Source organism: Centroberyx affinis, unplaced genomic scaffold (assembly GCF_046629955.1).
Source record: "Centroberyx affinis isolate AG114_WGS23_722 - 3 ecotype Tasmania unplaced genomic scaffold, CSIRO-AGI_Caff_v1 ptg000233l_1, whole genome shotgun sequence".
Taxonomy (NCBI): domain Eukaryota; kingdom Metazoa; phylum Chordata; class Actinopteri; order Beryciformes; family Berycidae; genus Centroberyx; species Centroberyx affinis.
The window spans coordinates 144,146-167,386 of NW_027278918.1; the positions used below are offsets into that span (position 1 = coordinate 144,146).

General features: G+C 41.8%; 1 pseudogene; it reads left to right on the plus strand.

Moving 5' to 3' along the window:
- The first annotated feature begins 416 nt into the window (after window positions 1–416).
- LOC139664167 (E3 ubiquitin-protein ligase CBL-like) overlaps window positions 417–23,241 on the plus strand; it is a 28,286-nt pseudogene continuing 5,461 nt past the window's right edge.

Consider the following 23,241-nt stretch of genomic DNA (forward strand, 5'->3'; position numbering starts at 1 on the left):
CCACGCTATGACGTCTGCTAAACTCGTCACGACGTTAAAGCCCAGAGCTGCGTCAAGTCAGCTAGAATGAGATCGGAAATGTGACAACACGACCTTCAAAATAAAATCTCGTCACGGGAGGATGGAAATAATTCGTGTGCAGATAACAACAAAACGCGTATAAAAATAATATAATATACAATAATTAAGCCCATGCAAGATTTCATATATACAGGGCTGCCAAATATATACAAATAAATTCATATTACTCGCGTTCGTCAAGCAGGGTTTTATTTTGAAGGTTGTGACCGGATGCACTTTTTCATTCCAGCTGGCTTGACACTGGTAGAAGCAGCCAGCTATACAACCTGTGTGTTGATCGCTCGGTTTAGTTTATTAACACCCCAGAGTTTATTACAAGCCGTGTTCACTTCGTCGGGGCTCACATTTGACGTCGCCGGGAGGACACGGCTAGCTGACAGCGGACAACGACAACAACACAACGACGATGACCGGGCCGTGTGTAGTTTGCGACGCAAAGAAAACGAGAGAGGCTTTTCAAATTTAGCCTGTTAGCTAGCCGCATCGCGTACAGTGCACACACAAGCCTTTTTGTTCTGTTCTCGGACGCAAGGGCTCGCATGATAATTTGTCACAAGAATTAAACACAGGGAAGGTGCAAACACGGCGGTTGTCTGTGTTGAAATACGTGCCCGGAATAATCCCCTGGTTGTCGTCCCCCCAGCCCCGGGGCTGACCCCCGGTCGGCGATTGAAGCATGGCAGGAAATCCGAGGAGGGGCGCCGGTCTGATCGGCTTGATGAAGGACGCCTTTCAGCCCCACCAGCAGCCTCTCCAGCCTCACCAACCTGCCGTGGTCGATAAGAAAATGGTGGAGAAATGCTGGAAACTCATGGATAAGGTAAAGCACCCCGTGTCCATATTTTAATAAACATGTTGGGGTTTTTTTGTCAAATAACACGTCGAGCGGAAAATTCACAAGCGAATTTTCTTTTAGTTTTAAAGCAGAACATGTTATTCAGTGTCTCTGTCGCCTGTTCATTGCCAACGGAGTTGGGCGGAAATCTGTCATGGTGACAGTTTTATCAGTCAGTTAATTTACACTATATAGTATGTACTATACCAGGGGTTCTCAACATGGGGTCCGGGGACCACCAAGGGTCTTTGAGGGGGTTCCAGGGGGTCCCCAGCAAATTGATGAACTAAACTTAAGCATTATTACATTTACAAGTTAACACAATTGGAGAATATAGAAGAATGACTGTTTTGATCATAGTTTCTCTGTTTTCTCTCTACCTATAATTTACAGATAGTCATGGGATTCTGGACAAAATCATATCTAAGAATAAAAATATTCTCAGATTTGGGTCCGGGAGACAAAATCTCATCAAATAGTGGTCTGTGGCTCTAATGTGGACTAAATTAGAGGTCCTTGATATGAAAACGTTTGAGAATCACTGTACTATACTGTAGAGCATTGGATCCATGTGGAAGGATATTTTTTCATTCATTTAGTATTGAATTGTACAACTGTCTACACTTTACGTGGAGAGATAAGCAGTGAGGGTGAAACCTAGTATTACAATAGTGACATTTCTAGTGAATTACATTACAGTGACATTCAGCTCTTCCTCGTTTTGCTGGGGACCCCCTGATTCTTCCCCGAGGACCCCTGGGTGTCCTTGAACCCCACTTTGAGAACCACTGATGTAGAAGATATGTTAGATTGTGAGATGCCTCCGCTCCCAGGAAGAGTTCTATGTGGGTTCAGTCATAGACGAAAAGAAACCAACAAGAGCTTGTCCACTGACAACATAGGAAGAAATATATATATATAAAAAAAACTGATGCAACATAAGGACTGACATTTATTTAGATAAGGTGAAAAAATGACAAAAAAAAAGTGCACAACAGGAAATGTTGGGTCAGTAGACCATCAGAGTGTGAGTTTTCTGTTTGCATTTTTTTTATTTTATTTTTTTATTGGTGTGTGAGTTCTTGTTGGTTTCTATTTGGACGTTAGAAGAATCACGCGAATCCTATTTTAGGTTAAAGGAAACATCCACCCTAAAACACTTTTAACACTGTTTAGTGTTAAAAGTATTTTTGGCAGTGTATCCTGCATTCCTTGGTCCATCTTGTTCTTTGCTGGCGTATTTGGCCAAATGTAGACGACATGAAAGAAGAAGTAACGTCTGCACACTCGCTCCATGCCACAAAAGTTTAATAGTGACGACGTTTCGATCCTACTCGGGTCTTCGTCAGGTCAAAATGTTTGAAAAATGGAAACAGGGGCGGTCTTACCATTAGGCAAAGGTAGGCGACTGCCTTGGGCCCCGGTAGCCAGAGGGCCCCCAAAAAAAGACAAGAATAGAACTAATGTAAACTAATTTTTAATCAATATAAAATAAATGTACTTTTTGTTGCAATAAATTATTTCAATCTTCAGTCATGGTCACCCACTCTAATCAGTCAGGCTATAGTGGGTTATTCCACGTCTAGTGCGATTTTGCTACTTGTCTACTATTTTGTTACTATTTCGATACTTGAGCAAATTTTTCTTGCCACTGCATCAGTAGCTGAGAGAGAAGTAACACCCAAAACAAAAAAAAGCAAGCTACACAAATGTTGCAGAAAAACAACAAAAAGTGCCCTTGCATGCATAGTTTTCTCAGCCCCAACTTGATGGTAATATGTAGAAAGGATGGATTAAAAAGGGAGAGGGTTGGGATTCAGGGGGCCCCATGCTTGCCTTTGCCTAGGGCCCCCAAATCACTAAGTCCGCCCCTGAATGGAAACCACACCCATATTTATACATCATGCACATCCATAGGCTGACAAGCTCTATGATGGCAGGTGGGGTTAACCCTCCAAACCGCCCAGGGTGATAAACCTCTAAAAATAATTAGCAATTCAATAAAGTACATAGAAAACAGATACATAGAGAGAAAAAACAGTAGTAAAAAAGCCATACTTCAAAAATATCAAGCATACATGTATATCTTTATATATAAGCATAAACATGATATCAGATACAACATCCCATATATCAAAATCTACATCACCTACATTCAAAAATATTGTATTAAGTTAGAGGAAAAGAAGAAATCTTAAATTCATGTAAGAAATTGGGTCTTAACACCCTTCTATAAAAAGTCAGCTAGATTAGGGCTGGGCGATAATTCAATATTGTCGTTTATCATCTTTCAGTGGAATCATATCGTGATGATATGAAGATATTTTAATATCATGACACATTTCTGCAGTCTAAATTGATGATGACAAGCAAATTTTACTTAAAAACTCTCATAAAATGAGGTATGGTAGGAATATTATTTGAATATTTCTTTTTTGTTCGACATCACACCTAACATTACCATTCAGTTCAATGAGATGAACATTAATTTGATTATTTAACGTGATATTGCATACATGCACCATATTGTGATATATATATTGATATCAAGAAAAATCCTTATGATTATTGTAATATTGATTTCAACCATATCGCCCAGCCCTAATATGTAATATGTTATTGGTAATATTCAAACAGAAGTGACAAAAACACGAGCTTTCGTCACCAACTACACATGAACAACTTGATCACACTTAAAGAAATGTGATTAATATGATTCCATGTTCTGGCTGGTCTCTATGAATGGGCAGTAAAGTTATTGCCAGTAAAATCAGGAGAACTACATATATGTTACTGTGAATACTCTTACTCCCACAAAGAGCAGAATAGCACTAACATAATCAGTCTGGTATTTACATGGGTCCTGCCTTACTACTTATTGTCATAACGGCATTCCAGTTGAGGGTCTAGGCTAAACGCGCTCTCTGGCACCCCGTGTTTCCCCCCCATCCAGGTGGTGCGCCTGTGCCAGAACCCCAAGGTGGCGCTGAAGAACAGCCCCCCCTACATCCTGGACCTGCTGCCGGACACCTACCAGCACCTCCGCACCGTCCTGTCCCGGTACGAGGGCAAGATGGAGATCCTCGGGGAGAACGAGTACTTCCGCGTGGTGATGGAGAACCTGACCAACAAGATCAAGCAGACCATGAGCCTGTTCAAGGAGGCCAAAGAGAGGATGTTCGAGGAGAACTCGCAGCCGAGGTAGGCCTCATAGCGCGAGCGTAGGCTTGGGCCGATACTCGAATGTTCCGATATTTCACGAATATCGTGATATATCCCCCTATATCGAATTAAACGTCTTTTCCACTGAGAAACTCCGCTAGTGCATACTCTTGTTCTTGTTTAATTGTTGTTATTGAGTCGCAGTCCCTGATTGGCCCGGTTACATCATCAAATACGACTCAGTCCCTGATTGGCCCGGTTACGTCATCAAATACGAGTCAGTCCCTGATTGGCCCGGTTACGTCATCAAATACGACAGTCCCTGATTGGCCCGGTTACGTCATCAATACGACAGTCCCTGATTGGCCCGGTTACGTCATCAAATACGACAGTCCCTGATTGGCCCGGTTACGTCATCAAATACGAGTCAGTCCCTGATTGGCCCGGTTACGTCATCAAATACGACAGTCCCTGATTGGCCCGGTTACGTCATCAAATACGAGTCAGTCCCTGATTGGCCCGGTTACGTCATCAAATACGAGTCAGTCCCTGATTGGCCCGGTTACGTCATCAAATACGACTCAGTCCCTGATTGGCCCGGTTACGTCAGCAAATACGACGCAGTCCCTGATTGGCCCGGTTACGTTGTAATTTCAGGAAATCGATGTGGGCGGCTAGAAGGCCAGACTGATCCGTGGAGCGAAACAGAATGTGAGGTCACGTGATCAGGATGGTCTTACCAGGCTAGCTTTTCATCTTATAAACCTAATATAGTGTACTAGTGGTAGGATAGTAAAAAAACAAAAATAATCATACTTGAAATGAAAAATTTGTCTTTTTAATTCAAGTGGGTTCCCTTTTCCACAATCAGCCTGTTTTTCTGGAAGTAGCAGGAACGAGCAAATTACACTAAATGGCCGTGGTTTCAAAGAATTCTTTGAACAGAAAGTTCAAAGTTACTTTCAAAAAACGTAATAGTGTCTCAGTGATTCCAAACCTTTGAACGGTAGTGTAAATGTAACACTGTCAACAGGTATTTGTTATTAATTAGGGTAAAGGTAGGGTAAATAGGAAAGTTGAAAGCATCACTGGCAAAGTGTGCAACCAAAAGAAATGAAATGACAGTTGATGACAAAAGTAATTTTAGCACAAATCTATTGTTATTAGAACTTAGAGCAGTGGTTCTCAACCTTTTTCATATCAAGGACCCCTGATTTAGGCCACATTAGGGCCACGGACCCCCATTTGATGCGATTTTGTCCCTCGGACCCAAATCTGAGAATATTTTTTTTGTTCGATATGATTTTGTCCAGAACTCCATGACTATCTGTATTGTAGGGAGAGAGATAACAGTGAAACTATGATCAAAACAGTCAGTCTCCTACATTCTATAATTGTTCTTGTAAATTAAATAATGAAGTTTAACGCTTCATCAATTTGCTGGGGACCCCCCGGGATGCCCTCAAGGACCCCCGGTGGTCCCCGGACCCCACGTTGAGAACCACTGCCTTAGAGGATACCTCATGGTTATGTAAACTGAAATCTAGCCACAAACTTCCCTTCCCTGCAACTTCAGCGGAACCCTGCAGACTCTCTCTATTTCACTCCGTTTGACCCTCCATTTCAGAAAGAGATGAGTTTTTTTCCCCCCACCAAACAGTCCCGTGGCGTTCAGGCGCTTCGCTCCTGCGTCCATAACGGTCGTGTGCATCTTCACCGCCACGGACGCCGCACGGCCTCGGTCCCACACAGAATAGAAATGGCCGAAAGCGTCTCAGCTCGTGCGATCGACATTTCATCAAATTGTGTAATCGCAGCAGCAGCAGTAAAAATCGAGCAGAAACCCCGCTGCAGAAAGCCATGCACATGCACAGAAAGCATCACGGTGTGTCCATATATCGTCCCTATATTTACTATATATTCAATATATGTTGAATACAGCATATTCATTCTCTTATTGTTCTCATCAACGTCGCAACTTCCTATTAACACCGTCTTGAGAGACTTGACAGATGCTGGCCTGTCAGTGTTTAGAATCTTTTTTTTGTGGTTTCTTAAAAAGAACATCAGCATATGTTGGAGATAAGGCTTCGAAGAAATCACCCCACACCTCAGTGTTAAAAGTTCCATCCGTCTAGCGAAGTGTATCTAATGACATCTGGCAAGAGTACACTAGCAATGTGAAAGGAAGAAATAGCACAAATGTATGGTAAAGGCACGATACACTGTTGCAATCAGATCCACTTCCTCTTTTTCTCAGAAAGCCATTGCTAAGCTAAAGTCCATCCTTCCTGATTGCATATTTATCTGTGAAAGTCTGATTTTTATCAACCATTTCCTCATAGATGCTCTGCATCACGACTGTTGCAGGGTTAGTAAATCTCCCCGTTGTCAGGTCATTGCTAAGTTTAGTGCTGTTAGTTGCACTGGTAAAGTTTCCATTGCATGAGTATCTCAAGTTGATTATGGGGTGAGCGATTGTATTCTGGGTATTAATCAGATGCCAAGGTCTTACCAGGGAAATACCGGTATTACACACAAGGTTTTAATGTCAAATGCCAAGCACCTGAAAATGTGAATAAATATGGTATGGCCCTGGTATGATATGTATATGCTATGCATATGATGTAGTGTGTTATAGCCTATGTATAGTATGGTATATGACATGAGATGGTATGTACTGTAAAGCCCTTTGAGACATGCTTGTGATAAAGGGCTAGGCTATATAAATAAGCTTGACTTGAAATTAACTTTAGCTAAGCATGTTGGACTTTTCTGCATTATTTGCTGTAATCCGCCTTCTCTATTGTTTATAGCAGTCAGAAAACTTGAAGAAATAGCTGAATTTGAGCATGAGTCCAGATTGCGGTTTGCCTTAAGTTAATTTCAACTTTCCCAGTATGAGGAACTGCTGACTGTCTCATGTCGACATCTGTCTCCTTCTACCCACATTACCCTGCATCTCTGGGTAGTTTTCTGTATTTGGTTTCTCAGTCCCAGCAAGCTGCACCACAGTTCTCTTGGAAGATAACCGAGACTCGCATTTTCAGGTGTTTCATTGCAGTTATTTGGTGCCACCCAAGTTCCAATGGCATTGTTTTCACCTGGCCAAACGAACCCAACTGAAGGAGTAAATGCTCTAGAGTTGGAATAAACTGTTCCAAACATGCTTGACCTGAAGGCGCCCTAACGCCTCTTACATAACCGTCTCTGCATACATTTGATGTACGTCATTGTTGACGCAAGGATGGACCCTGTAGTCAAAACTACAGTGAAAGTGAAACTACAGTAAATAACACTTTAATAAGTGGAACAATCCCCTTCGAGGTGTAGGCTAATTAAGCTGATTTGCATCAGGTGGTGCATGGCCCATTTGTCATCCATTCTAATCAGAATGACTCAGATGTCTCAGAACTGTTCATTTTTCCTCAAATACATTCTTTAAGCAGCCATATGAATAAAGTAGTTCACAAGAAATAAAGGTTCAGTTAAGGTCCAGAGTAGCCACTTTTTATTGGGACAATCTTTTCAGATAGGAGCTTCTCTGGAAGTAATTGTAATAATAATTTAAATAATAATAATTTCAAAAGCAGAATTATGTGTGGGGGGTTGCTGGGTTAGCCACCAAGAACTTATACACAACTAAAAAATCAAGCTATTTATTTATTGAACCCATTATAAATGTTTTGTGGTATATCTTCAGTGGTGGAAAATCACATGTGGGTATAGAACTGAAATACATATTTCAGGTTCTAGTTATCGATCAGGTTATCGATCATCGATTTCCACCTATCTATGATAGATAGGACAATATTTTTTTTATCATGAAAGAATTTCATAAGGATGACAAAATGTTGTACACATTAACCATATACAATCATGCTTAAATTGTAAAAGATACAAGAGTATATGTCCCTGAAGATACACAAAAAATATTTTTAATACATCCTGTATCCATAGTTGCGTCAATACCTTGGTGATTATGTGTCCTATATGTTCTGTGTAATTACCACAATACAAATCACATTATTAATTCTTTAGTGCCTCAAATACACTCAAAAGTTTTGTCCCCCAAGATGATGGGAATTTTGGAGCTCATTTGGACCCCTTTATCTTTACAAGTATGTAGAATATCATAACAAAGTTCATCTTAATTCATTTGAGTACAAAGGATCGTGTGAAAACGACGTGAGGGCAATTTGAGACCTTTAATGACTCATAAACCCAGAAGGGTTTTATAACACATAATTTACAATATCCCTACATTTGTTTGTCCTTCTCTCCAGACCTCGCTGCGTTCTCAGTCCCTTCCTGTTCTTCCTGTCTCATTATTGGCTTCCTGGCTGTTGGTTCAGTTCTGTATCTGTCAGTGAACTTTGACTTTGACCACCACTGTTCCTCTTTGCTGAAGCGGCTTGTCTGTGTTTGTGACCAGTCCTATTTGGCCTCCCTGTAACTATATCAGTTGTCTCATGTTGCTTTGAAAACTCGCATATAGAATAGTGGTAATGGTCAGGGGCCGGATTCACAAAACCCTCTTAAGAAAAAAAATCTCCTCAAGTGCCATTTTTTTCTTAACTTTAGTCTTAAGAAAAAAAATAGGAAAAAATGCTATTCTCAAAAACAGTTCTTACATATTTTCTTAACTTTCTTCTTATGTTTCTTCCTAAGAAAAAACTTAGGAATAAATGGTATTCTTGAAATGAAAGAATCTCAAATTCTCAAATTTGTTCTTGATTTTTTTCTTAACTTTAAGACTACCCTTCACCTGTCTTAAAATTCCTATTCCTTCAACAAATCTATTCTGCCAAAACGGCATTGAAAAACCGTTGCACAAACGGTTCAAACTTTAGTCCTGCCCACAAAGGCGCTGATTGGCTCGACTGTTTCTCCGAGCGACAACAAGCCATTGCAAAAGGGATATTTTTGTCAAAACTGACCGACATTCTTGGTTAAGTCGGTAAATCTGCGGGCTAACCATGGGTGTAGAGGCTAACTGGATCAGCATCAGTGTAACTGAAGTAACATCAGAGCGGCCGAATACATCAGTCACTAGTGATTGGTTCGGGGAAAATCAACCCCTCCACACAGAAAACGGCTAGTGTGGAGGCAATCTCAGACTGAATAATGGAGTGGTAACGAAATAGGCTATTTGCAAAATAAACTTTATGATGAAGTAGTATCTGTGATGACCCAGTATGTAGCATAAGGTGAGTAAGTTCATGCACATCACTGAGGTACTGGGTAGTAAATTACCACCAGGTAAATGCAGGTACATTCTGAAAAGCTGCTTTTCCACCGCATGGTACCGGCTCGACTCGACTCGACTCTACTCGCCTTTTTTGGTTTTCCATTGGGCAAGTACCAGGTACCAGGTTCCATATTACCTGGTACCCGGTACTTTTTGTGGTAGCACCTCCGTCGAGGTCCCAAGCGAGCTGAGGCGATACCAAAAGGTGACGTGAAAACACTGCAGACTGCTGATTGGTCAGAGAGAATCGTCGTCATTGCGCGACATGGGACATCCCGCACAAACCCGCCATATTTAAGTAGCCAAGCTACTGTAGCGGCCGCAATTTTTTAACTTAACTTTTTGCTGCACATGGCTACCAAAGGACATTCCAACAGTGTAGGGAAAAGTAAAAAAAAAAAAAGCTATCAGGGACCACAACGAGAGGCTCAGTGGAGGCGAGTTGAGCCGGGACCATGCGGTGGAAAAGCGGCTATAGAATGCAAATTCTTTCAGCCCCAGTAAGCAGAGAAAGAGTAGAGCAACACCTGGGCCACTGAGGTGCCTGCCATACTTTGAGGTCTGTCTGACCCAGTTATCTGGCAAGGCCACCCGTCTAACTTCCTAAAAAAGAACCTACGCACAGAGTTTTGCAAATGATTTGTTGCGTTGTGGCAGATTTGCATGTTTCTTAGACTTGTTGCACGTTGAAGCCGTGACCTTCTCTGCCACGTTTCCTCCGTACGCTCAGGTGCTTGGAGATCCTGTATAGCTTCTTCGTTTGATTCTTTATCAAGATAAAAAAATAAAATAAAATCAAGGCCCTGGCCCAAGATTTCCTTGTGTTTTGTTGGAAAAATGGAGCTGTAGTATACTGTCCTTTTTTTAATTTCACTATTCTTTTAAATTTCTCTAGTGGCAATATTCTGATAGAAGCCTCTTAATGAATACAAAGAAAACACTGCTACCATTGTATTGAAATGAATTTGTGACATCAGTGTCAGTTCTATGCCTATCTGTAAACAGTCTCTGTGAATTTGTTGTAATTGATGGTTTTTTTTGTCCCTTTTAGTGTTGTCCAAACTCTGAAGAGGTGAATTATCTCTTGTAAGGTCTATGTAAGGTCATATCCGAGTGATATGACTTTTGGGAAGTATCCGATCTTGGTCCGGGTTTATAATGGCCCTTTATTGATTTGCATTCCATCTCTCCCTCTTCTCCTCCCCAGACGAAACCTGACCAAGCTGTCTCTGATCTTCAGCCACATGCTGGCTGAGCTAAAAGCCATCTTCCCCAACGGCCTGTTCCAGGGCGATAACTTCAGGATCACCAAAGCCGACGCCGCCGAATTCTGGAGGAGGTCCTTCGGGGACAAGTGAGTTTCTGTTTCACCCCCTCTCCCAAAGACACGGCCACTGCTACTCTGTTGTACACTCAAAGAATAAACACAAAGGCAGCGAGAGAGAGAAATGAATCGCCGTGATTAATTAAAGCTGTACTAGACAAAGTTTTTATAAATTTTGTAGTGGCTGTCTTTGCCCTTCGGCTTCAGGTTAGTTCTTGCAAACTTCACTACTGATTTTGATATTCATAGGTTTAAGGACCAAGCCCACTGCAATGCACATATAAGACTGAGCAGATGTCCTTTATCTATGACTACCTGTATTTGTGAATAATGATGGATGGTTAGGGCCCTATAACATCAGTTGTTTTTTTTTTGTGATCATATGTGTGTAAATCAAAGCAATGGTGGTTATCATCCACAACAACCCAGAACTCCAGTTAGGAACCGGAAACATGAAACAAGAAAATAACTTTTTTTTTTCAAATCGCAGGAGGCGCAATATTTGTTAAAGGTGAAATGTGTCAAAATAGCATTTTAAATGAAATATTGTGGTGCTGCAGAGATGTCCTGGCCTACACATCATATTCTACAGACTTAAGAAAACATCTTTGTTTGGTACAGATCCCCACAAAAATCACACCGTAATCATTTTAATATGTTTTACAATGAAAATGAGAATAATGATGTAAAAATGATCATTCCCTCCGATATTGCAAATCGTATCGCAATTGCAATATCAGTCAAAATAATCGCAATTAGATATTTTTTCAAAATCGTTCAGCCCTAGCAGAACGTCAGACTCCGCACACACTTCTTTCTTCGGGTGGATCTTTGACTTCACGTGATAGTCGCAAGTATCTTTGCATTTCCGGCTGATGAAGTCTGCAGAACAGTCGATAGATTTCGTAGATATTATTTGGGAATTGCTCTACTCTACATTTCGGAGTAAGTGCCATGCCTCTCATTTTTGTAGATGCTGTAAGTGTTGTTTCCTCTGACATTTTCCCCTCTTCCTCTTCGCCTGTGTGCACGCTGATGCACACATAGTACATGCACGTCAGTACGCGCTCAAGCGTGAGTATCCCACACAAGTTTCTGAAATCCTCAACATAATGAGGTAAATATTGCAGTTTTGGACCCACAGTGCAATTTAGCATTTTATGTAAATTTTTGAGGCCTTGAATTTCACCAAAAAAAAGATCTTGAAAGTCAGTGAAAAGAATTTATGATCCGTGGACCGTGATATGCTAAATGAACAACCGCAGTGGAAGAAGTAGTGGTTTCCGGTGACACATGCCAACAAGCATCTTAGCGCCCAACTTGTTTCTACTGGCTGCCGATTCCAGTTGACTGACCCCAGCTGCTAAGTACCTCTGTGTGACAGCTGGGTTGCAGTTGATCTTGGTCCTGGCTAAACGGAGGCTGAAATTGCTGAAATACCTCTCTTCATCCAAGTTCCGCAAGGGCAAAACCAGATAATTTTCCTCGTCTCGTGTTCTCGAACCTTCTTAAAAGGATGCATGTGCCATCTTCTTTTCAGCCTCGTGTTTTAGCGGCAAGTGAGTAGATATAAAAGTAGACATTCTTCTACAAGGACTATTTTTTGGCATCCCCCCCTACCCCAGGACCATAGTGCCGTGGAGGACCTTCCGTCAGGCTCTCCATGAATTCCACCCCATCAGCTCCGGGCTGGAGGCCATGGCCCTCAAGTCCACCATCGACCTCACCTGCAACGACTACATCTCTGTCTTTGAGTTTGACATCTTCACCAGGCTCTTCCAGGTAAGGCCTACAACAGCAGAGTATATGAGCCCAATGTAAGATTTTAAAAAGCACTAAAAATGTCTCATTAGTTATTAGACAGGGTTCCTACGCAGGTCTGGAAAGTCTGGAAAAGTATTAAAAATGAATTTGATCATTTCCAGGTCTTGAATAGTTTGGGAATTTTTAAAAATGTCTGGAAAAGTATGGAAAATGTTGCGGTTCAGGTCCTATACACACATAATTCTAGCTTTTATGTTGTTGTGGAGCCACTTTGAGTCCACAGTTTTTGTTGATGTGAAGAATAATGTTCAGATAGAGGGACGCTCTTATTACCCAGCCGCTGTCAGCATGCATTATATCAAATACCCACCAAAATCAAATCCGGTCAAGAACATAGGGTCTGGGAAAAATATGGAATTTTAAAATGGAAACCGTGTAGGAACCCTGCCAATCATCTCACATATAGTGATATTTGTCTCTGTGAAGAACAATCTTCATCTATACAGTGATATGACCTAGTTAGCAGGGGCAAGATGTCTATCTGCGTAAATCATATTGAACACCAGACAAAATCTTCAAAACAAATCCAGGCTTGGAAAAAGTATGGAATTTTTGAATTGAAAATGTGTAGGAACCCTGATTAGAGCTCTTAAAAAGGTTTAAAATGTAACTTGGAGAAACCTGTGGTCACCCTGTTTATGGGTGGCAGTTTTGTTTTTGTTTTCTCTCACGAATAAAAAGAGATATTTTTTTGTCTTCATTTAGATTTTGCTTAAAATATTCTTTGTACCATGAACCCACTATTGCATACTGAATGAACTGTGAATAAATTAGGTAGCATTTAACACCGACCCATATATGACAAAACAGAACGGAGTCGAATAAAGTTCTACCAGAATTTAACCTCCACTCAGTAAACACCAGTAACTCACTTTATGTAAAGAGTCATTTCCCGACTCCCGGGTCTGTCTCCGAACACGACGTTCACTTTGCCACACATTGTTGGCTAGGAACAGGGCAGTCGTACCACAGCGTGGGTGGTTAATTCCAGCCTTGGCTACCTTTTTTTTATTTTTTTTTTATTCCACTGGAGCACATGAGAACATGCAGCAGCAGAGGTGGAGTTTGGTCATTATTAAGGGCGTGGCGACCACAGCGGCTGCTGCTGCAACCCCCACCGACTGGCCCCCGGCTCTCCAGTGTTCACCAGTCAAATGAACCACAATGATATCATCAGATGAGTTGTGTTCCTCTGGAGATGCCGCATTAGAGTAGACCTTATAGTACAGCACATTATGAGGTGCGTTTCAGATAGGAGATGTTAGGGTATTTGATGAATTCTGTGGAGAAGCCGAGCAATATCAGGGAATTTTGCAACTGGGTCACTTTACAGGAATATACCCAAGTGCATAAACTTTTTCGGTAACACTTTACAATAAGGGTCACTAAGTAAAGGGTTAGTTAATGCTTAATAAGCATTAACTAACCCTTAATTAACAGTTAACTAATGTGTAATTTACTAATGGTGTTCATGTTAACTAAGGTATTCATTTATACATTATTCAATAGTTTATAAAGATGACTAATGTATAAATGAATACCTTAGTTAACATGAACACCATTAGTAAATGATTACCAGACACATTGGTTAACAGTTAATTAAGGGTTAGTTAATGCTTATTAAACATTTACTAACCCTTAACTTAGTGACCCTTATTGTAAAGTGTTACCCCTTTTTCTTTTCCTATTTTCCTATTTGAGTAGTTATTTTATTTTGGCTACACCCTCCTCATCTGTCATTCATCCAGTTTGAGGAGGGTAGAGTAAGATGGCTGATGTGTACCTTGGACACTTAAGCGTGTGTGTGTGTGTGTGTGTGTGTGTGTATGTGTAGCCCTGGTCCTCTCTCCTAAGGAACTGGAACAGTCTGGCAGTCACGCACTCCGGCTACATGGCCTTCCTCACCTACGACGAGGTCAAGGCCCGGCTGCACAGGTTCATCCACAAGCCTGGCAGGTGAGACACGAACATGCCCTTAACAACCACAGTTACCCATAGCAGAAATGTCCCAACATGTGCACATCAAATGTCTGATTAAATCTGATGGAACTGAGCCTGTCGATTACTTTTTTTTACCTCCAGTTCAGTTCACTAGAGCAGTGATTCTCAACCTTTTTCATATCAAGGACCGCTAATTTAGTCCACATTTGGGCCATGGACCCCCGTTTGATGAGATTCTGTCTCTCGGAACCCAAATCTGAGAATATTTTTATTGTTGGATATGATTTTGTCTCGAATTCCATGACTGTTGGTTTCCACATTGTTACGCATTACTAGTTACACCACGCGTTACACCACGCATTACACCACCACACACAGAAGTCTGCATTGTTTACACTGAATCTACCTAATGAAGAGGAATGGAAATACTAAAGTCAAAATGCTTATTTGTAATGTGAATTTTGTTGCACTTCACAAGTACATGGTGAAACTTTATCCATTGTATAAGTGAGTGACCAAGTTCTAACTTGACATACAGTACCTGATTGTGAATTTTTTGAACCTTTTTTGAACTTTTTTGAACACTTCTTGTGACTTTACTTTCGGACAGCGTGTGTGTCTTTTAGAGCAGTGGTTCTCAACGTGGGGTCCGGGGACCACCAGGGGTCCTTGATGGGGGTTCCAGGGGGTCCCCAGCAAACTGATGAATCGTTTACAAGAAGTTAACACAATTAGTGAATGTAGCAGAATGACTGTTTTGATCATAGTTTCTCTGTTATCTCTCTACCTACAATACAGATAGTCATTGAATTCTGGACAAAATCATATCTAACAATAAAAATATTCTCAGATTTGCGTCTGAGAGACAGAATCTCATCAAACGGGGGTCTGTGGCGCTAATGTGGACTAAATTAGACGTCCTGGATATGAAAAAGGTTGAGAATCACTGCTTTAGAGGGATGCTCCAAGGTTCAAATCCCTAATTGCACTCAGTGCACCGTGGAGATTGATGTGCTGTAACGTTCTCAGTGTCCGCTCTTGGCTGAGCTTCCTGTCTCCCTCTCAGCTACATCTTCAGGCTGAGCTGCACTCGGCTGGGCCAGTGGGCGATCGGCTACGTGACGGCCGACGGGAACATCCTGCAGACCATCCCCCATAACAAGCCACTCTTCCAGGCCCTCATCGACGGATACAGAGAGGGATTGTGAGTCGCGCTCCACACACCGTTTCAATGTATAGAGTTGTATTCCAGACAGGGAGTCAGGGAGTTTGATCAATTCTCTGGGGAAGTCTGGGGATTTACAAGCTTTGCTAGCTTTACAAGAATATGCTAGAATGTATTTTACAACTTTTTGACACTGGTGTAGAAGGTACAATAGGTCTTACATTCAATAAGAGGGTTCCAACCCCTTAAAGGAACCATTCACCCTAAAACTCTTAAACTCTTACATCTATTGCCGATGCGCCTTTACATTCCTGGGTCCATTATGTGGTTTGGTGGTGTATTTTTCTTATGTCCCTGGAGAACTGGCCAAAAGTAAATGACGTTCTTTCTAGAGCCACACTCCCTGTATGATCGTTGACCACCGTAGAAGAGGAAGAGAGAGCAATATCTCCACCAACAGTAGCCTCAATAGACCAGAACGCAATGCGTCCGCAAGACATGTTGCATTTTGCGTAGGAGGTGTGGGACCATGATCATAGACAAGCCCCAATTGGTCAGGATCTAGCTTTATTTAGACGCCCATACACCCACCTTTCTCGAAAAGCAAGTTCACGCCCCGTCTCTGGGGGTTTTTTCGAACGGCTTTCTGAGAAATGAAGCATAGACGAGGCAGGTTGAGGGAAAGTGGGTTCACCAAAAAAGTAAATTACAACACTTCATCACAAAATAACTCCCGGAATGCATTGCACATCACAGATTGGTGATATATAGCAGTGTAAGAGGATCTGAGGGGGGATTTTTCCTTTTAAAGACAACAGTCGGGAACATTACAGCATATAGTTTCACTGTATCTCCACAACTGTAGTGGAAACTGGACTGTTTACTCCTTTAGAACAACATTAACAAACCAGGAAGGAAGAATGTTTTCAGGAAAGAGTCATGGAAAAGTCATGCAATTTTACATTATGTCCATGGTGGGTACTCTGCATATATTATAGTGATATTTATCGAGGTGTGTGTGTGTGTGTGTGTGTGCGTGCGTGCATGTGTTTATTGTTTGTTTATTTGGATCCCCATTAGTTGTTACCAAGGTAACAGCTACTCTTCCTGGGGTCCACGTTAAGAACATAAATGTATACACATGCTTTCACATACATGCATACATTAATACAATTACAGCAATAATCTGGTCCACCTCACCCCACCCCACCCCAATTAAAACAGTATAAACATTACAAAAACCTAATACAATTTTATCAAAACCACGTGAAACTCTCTCTCTATAGTCTACATCTCTCTCTATATGTATACATATAAATGCATACACACACACACTTATATACACATACATACATACACACACACGCATACATACTATATAACAAGCAGTATGACCATGTTTACCAAATACTTTGAGCTACCAATTTAACAAATTTGACAGATTTAACAAAACCAAAGTTTTTTATTTATTTTTTTTTATTTTGCGGGCCTGTACCCAAGAATAACCTCTTTAGTTCCTTTTTAAAACTTTCTTTACTCATTGCTTGAGTAATAAAGTATGGTAAACTATTCCAATGAGAGATGGCTTTATACATAACAGTTTTTTTCATTGCATTGGTTCTAGGTTGAGGAATTGTAACATGACCCCTCCTCACTTGTCTTAATGTGTGATCTCTAGCTACTTGTTCCCAGACGGTCGTGCTCAGAACCCGGACCTGACGGGGCTTTGTGAACCCTCTCCACAGGACCACATCAAAGTTACTCAGGTTTGGCATCCTCCTTTTTACCGTCCCAAAATTCTATTGCTGTCCACTGTTAAGCCACAGTTAAGCTTACGAGACGAGACTCATTCTTATCAGCATATGTTGTGGAAATGAAATGAACCTGAATTGTCATGGCAGTACGCTTCACCTCGCATTATTTTGCAGGGAAAGCTCTGTATTCTCTGAAGTATTTTTCTTTAAATTGTATGAGGCAGTGCAAAAAAAATGATTTGACCAGTAGATGTTAGAAATACTACCAATTATGATCTGCATATAAACGGTCTCTATCTCCTCCTCCTTCACCCCTGTAGGAGCAGTATGAGCTGTACTGCGAGATGGGCTCCACCTTTCAGCTCTGCAAGATCTGCGCAGAGAACGACAAGGACGTGAAGATCGAGCCCTGCAGCCACCTCATGTGCACCTCCTGCCTGACCGCCTGGCAGGTAAGGCCACCGGTCGACCCTCTGTAAACTCGGGAAAAAGTTTTTGAAAAAATGAACAGATGACCGTGAAATTCATCAGCATGCCTCAGCTCTCTGGGTCTCTATGATATCTACGTAATGACCAATGTCATGTCTTAACCCAAAACATGCCAATTTTGAGTCCTTGAATTTGACCAAACAAGGCCTTGAAAGTCATTGAAAAGTCCTTGAAATGTTATGTGAGTGTGGGATAGGGCTGAACGATTTAGAAAAAATATCTAATTGCGATTATTTTGACTGATATTGCAATTGCGATATGATTTGCGATATTAGAGGGAATGATCATTTTTACATCATTATTCTCATTTTCATTGAAAAAACGTATTAAAATGATTATGGTGTGATTTTTGCGGGGATCTGTACTAAACAAAGATGTTTTCTTAAGTCTGTAGAATATGATGTGTAGGCCAGGACATCTCTGCAGCACCACAATATTTCATTTAAAATGGTATTTTGACACATTTCACCTTTAACAAATATTACGCCTCCTGCGATTTGAAAATTGCAGTAGGCCATATTGCGATTTCGATAAAATTTTGAGTTTCAACAATGCTATCCTCTTCTCTGAAAACGGCCTTATCCTGCTCTATTAATGCGTCCGTTTTGCTCCCTCTGTCAGGAGTCAGAGGGCCAAGGCTGCCCGTTTTGCCGCTGTGAGATTAAAGGCACGGAGCCCATTGTGGTGGACCCCTTCCACCCCAAGGCCAGCGGGGCTTCCTTCGCCGGCTTCCAGGGGCCCAGCAGGGCCGAGGCCGCCGGCAACGACGAGGAAGAGGACGACCGCCTGGAGGACCAGCACCTCGTCATGAGCAGGCTGGCCTGCACCAAGGTAGGAGTACAGGGCTTCTTATACATTCTCATGTCAAGGATCCCCAAACAGACCCAGATCGGGACAAACAGAGGTGCCAAGTGCTCAAAAATATCACAAACTTGGTAGATGTCAGGTGTTCTTAAAGGAAAAATATTGAGATTAGTGCCAGAACTAAGCCTTGTATGGATTCCGAAGGACCCACATAGGAAGATTTTAGCTGAATTGTAGAATTGTGAATTAGAGAAATTACACTATTCCTCATTTTACTGGGGATCCCCTGGAACCTCCCCAAGGACCTCTGGGGGGTCCCGGTACCCCCACTTTGAGAACCAGTGTTCCATCAGCATTGCTTTTGTGTGCACGTGCATGTGCAGGTGGAGCGCCCGCCATCTCCGGTGTCCCCGCTGCCTCCGGTGCCCCCCCGGCTGGACCTCCTGCAGCAGAGACCCCCCAGCTCTATCGGGGCGCTGGGCCAGGGAGCCACAGCCAAGGCAAGTGTGTGTGTGTGTGCTTGTGCGTCTGTGCTTGTGAGAACCTGTTTGAGTTTTACACCCTCAGAGTCGGGAATAAAAGATAGAGTTAAGAGTAGGATTAGGATTAGGTTTAGATAGTGAAATGGTTAAAGTTAGTAGGCTTGAAACTCTACAAAATGCTAACATTCTGTGCAAGAAAATGCATTCTTTTGAGCTGGATAACAGACAAAGTTCCATCTAAAACATATTGGCATAAGGTCATACTTGAATATGTATCATTGGACTATTTGACATGCATGTTACATCGCAAAGACAATGTATTTCATAGAACATGGGAGCCTTTTATGTCATATATTGGTTTAGATATCTCTGCTATTCTTACAATAGGGTTTATGTAGTATGGACCTGTGTGATACCTGCTATTTAGCTATTTGTTATTTTTGTTTTTATTTTATGTAATTCCTGAGTCACTTGCCTGTCTGAATGTGTGATTCTGTGAGCCGAGATGTTCTGTTTTGTTTTGATTTTGTCCCTCTTTTAATTGTTGTTTTTGTTGATGTGTTTTGCTTCAACGCAATCATAATGTTTTCTGAATCAAAAATCAATAAACACATATATATATATATATATATATATATAAAAAAAAATAAAAAAAAGCTCAAACCAGATTTGGATGCGATATTGCTTTCCATCTGGGTATAATAGCATTTTTATCCAATGAAGGAATAATTTTGTATAACTTTGCTATTTACATTTTACACTTTATAATATATTGTTAGTAAAGTTCTGGTATAGATTGTTTAAATAGGGATTTGTATGATGCCTTTAGCGCATATTCTATTAGGCTACAATCAAGGTCTGATACCTCAAGTTTTTTTTTTTTTTTTTTTTTTTTATTGAAATACACTGTATAGTCTTATATATGTAAACATTGACATGATGTGTTGTTACGTTATTTTGTATTTGTAATATTTATAATAATCAAGGTAATTTTGGGCGCAAAACAAAAAAAAAAAAGTTAGTAGGCTTGGGCCATTACTCGATATTACCGACATCGCGGGAAATATTGCGATATTTCCCACCATATCGAATATCCAGTTTTCCCACCTCTCCACCTATATTCTGCAGTAACACCACCCTCCACCTCTCCCCCAGATGCCGGCCCCTCACAGGGACAAGCCTCTGCCGCTGCCTCCGGCCCTGAGAGAGCTGCCCCCTCCCCCTCCTCCGGAGCGCCCCTCCCTGGCCGGCCAGGACTCCAGGCTCCAGAGGAGACCCCTGCCCTCCACCCCCGACCAGCCCGCCTGGGCCGCCAACTACATGGTCCCGCGGCCGGTAGCCAAGGCCCCGTCGGCCCTGGCCTCCGCCTCCCAGAGCAATGGGAATGGCGGCGGCGAGGGAGGCAAACCCCCGGTGGCCACCAACGCCGTCTACTGCCTGGCCGCAAGGTAGGAGGCTCTGTGCCCCGGGACGTTTAGAGGAGGGGAAGTGAGCAGTATGAAGGGACACGAAGTGGAAGAGCAAATGGCTTGATTGATGCGTTCAAAACAGCTTTGGGTAACACTTGAGAAGTGGAGCTGTCACATTATGAGAATTTTTGACGTTGATACCAGTACTAAGTTGAAAGAGATACTTCTATCAGTCTTTATCAAACTAAAGATAAATGACTCCTCTCAAGATGATATCTGCAGAGCCATGTTTACATTGATTAATGGAGGGCACTAATACAGTTATAATCTTCTTTTCTTGCTTTTCAACTATCATGAAACCTGCCCCTTTGTTTTGTTTCCCTATTCAAAAGTGGAAGTTGGCGTAGTGTTAAGATAATACTTGAAAGTACTTGTAAGATACCGTATTTCCTCTAATATTGGCCCAGGCCTTTATTTACCTCAACTGCAGAGAGTACCAGGCCTTTATTGGAGGCAGGCTTATATCAGAGACAGGCCTTTATTTCTAATTCCCTCTGATAAGTATATTTGCTCATATTTTAGTACGAAGCCTCCTTGTTTTCTGATCTGCTTCTGTTGGGGTTCGTTAGGTAGCCGTTTTTTTGTTACTGCAATGCATTACCGATAATTACGGTAATCGACGACGGCACGCTCCGGAGACTTCTGCCGGCCGAGCCGTCTTGTGGCATACTGCCATCTTGTGGCACTTGTACGTTACTACAAACTACAGTTACATTATATAACAGGCACCAGGAGTTTACCGGTATCCACCGTTGTTTTTTCCTTTGTTTTTTTCCCCGGCCTGTATTTGGGGCCGGCCTTTATTTGTTCGTGTCGACCACGGCCCCGGACATTATCAGAGACACGGCTTTTAATTGACTACCGGCCACTATTAGAGGAAATACGGTAATACATTTTGACGCTTCATTAAAGAGTAAATCAACACTAAATCACATAGTGCAGAAAACTCTCAGCATGCTGCCACAAGCATGTTGCCACACCCCAATTAGTGATGTCACAGCAGGTGTTTGGCATCATCTGTCAAAGGCGAAATACCTGACATCATTTGACATCACTGACTGGGGTGTGACCAGAGGTTGCAGCCCATAATGAGCAGTGCAGCAGCAGCTTTCTGCCCCATGGGACTTAGCATTGATTTATTCTTTAATGGAGAGCATTATAATGTTCTATAAAGCGGTTTCCCCTTGCAACCATAGGCTGCAGTATCACAATACTTCTCCCTTCAGTTATTTTCTCCTCAACAAAACTGTGACAGGAGTTTGGCAATATGGTTGCAATTAAATGATATTATTATCTCATTATCATCCCGGGTTTTAAATGAGTTTGTGCCCCCATGATGATCTAACTGCTGTTTCAGAGGTCTGGGGGGAAGCACTGAATGAAAGTTATTAAATATCAGCTCAGCCCTCAGCAAATCCAGTCCAAAAATATCTATCAGTATCTACTTTCAGTGACTCAAATCAGATGATAACGTATTTCCGTCCATCTATATCTTCCGTTTGTGACTGACCCACTCAACTGTCAAAACACCATTTCATATAGCCAAAATACAAACTACTGCTCCCTCAACAGTGGTCCCAGGCTGCTTTAACTGGTGCTTATATGTTTTTTTGGGGAATAAAAATAATTACAAAGAAAGAAAAATGGAGACGTTCTGTTCGGGACGTCCTCTGATTATCTCCACTCTCAAACACGGTATGCTTAAAAACGTATGTGCATCTTTCTTTCTGTTGTTACTCGAATGTGAGACGTCACGTCGCCGTTGAGATCTGGATCTGGATTAGACTGTCTGATTAATAAATCATAAATGAAAAAAAAAACAAAAAACTGCCTCTCTGTGTGTGCAGACCCCTCCCAGCTCCGGCGGCGTCGGCTGGCGAGAAGCCTTCGTCCGACTGCGAGGAGAACGAGTACATGAGCCCCACCTCCCTCCCGGCCTCCGGCGCCCCCTGGGTCGTAGCGGGGTCCCTGGTGCCCCCCCCGCCGGCCCAGGCCAGCCACCACAACGACATCGGGTAAGTAGCACCACCGGCTCCTCGTCCTCGTCTGGAATGTTCTTGGAAAATCACTATGACAAATTCCAGGGTCTGCCAAGTTATGGAGTATGGGAAAGCTATTGCCGCTCATTCCTGATGCACATAGAACTATGCGTTAAATCATGTTGTAGATCCACTGCCAGTTCACGTATTATGGTGTTAGTTTTTGTGAAAAATTCTTTTCTTCAGGGTGTCAGAAAAAAGTCTGAAAGTCTTAAAATACATTATCTAAATTTAAAGCCTTAGAAACTGTTAGAATGTCTTAAATCCAGTTATTATAGATCTTACTGTTTTCACCATGTGATGACAGGTTTCTTTCCGCTGCATGTCCACTCTGAGATGAATCCAGAACAGGGTTAGTAGTGCAACATGCATCCTATTTGCTTCACTAAACACTATTTTCTTGTTATAGTTTCAAAGTTCAGGAATTCTGAAAGGGAAACTGTGTAGAAACCCTGAGTGCTTGAATATGCAGCAAAAAATTAGGGCTGCAACTAATGATTATTTTCATTGTCGATTAATCTGTCGATTATTTTCTCGATTAATCCATTAGTTGTTTGGTCTATAAAATGTCAGAAAATGGTGAAAAATGTGGATCAGTGTTTCCCAAAGCCCAAGATGACG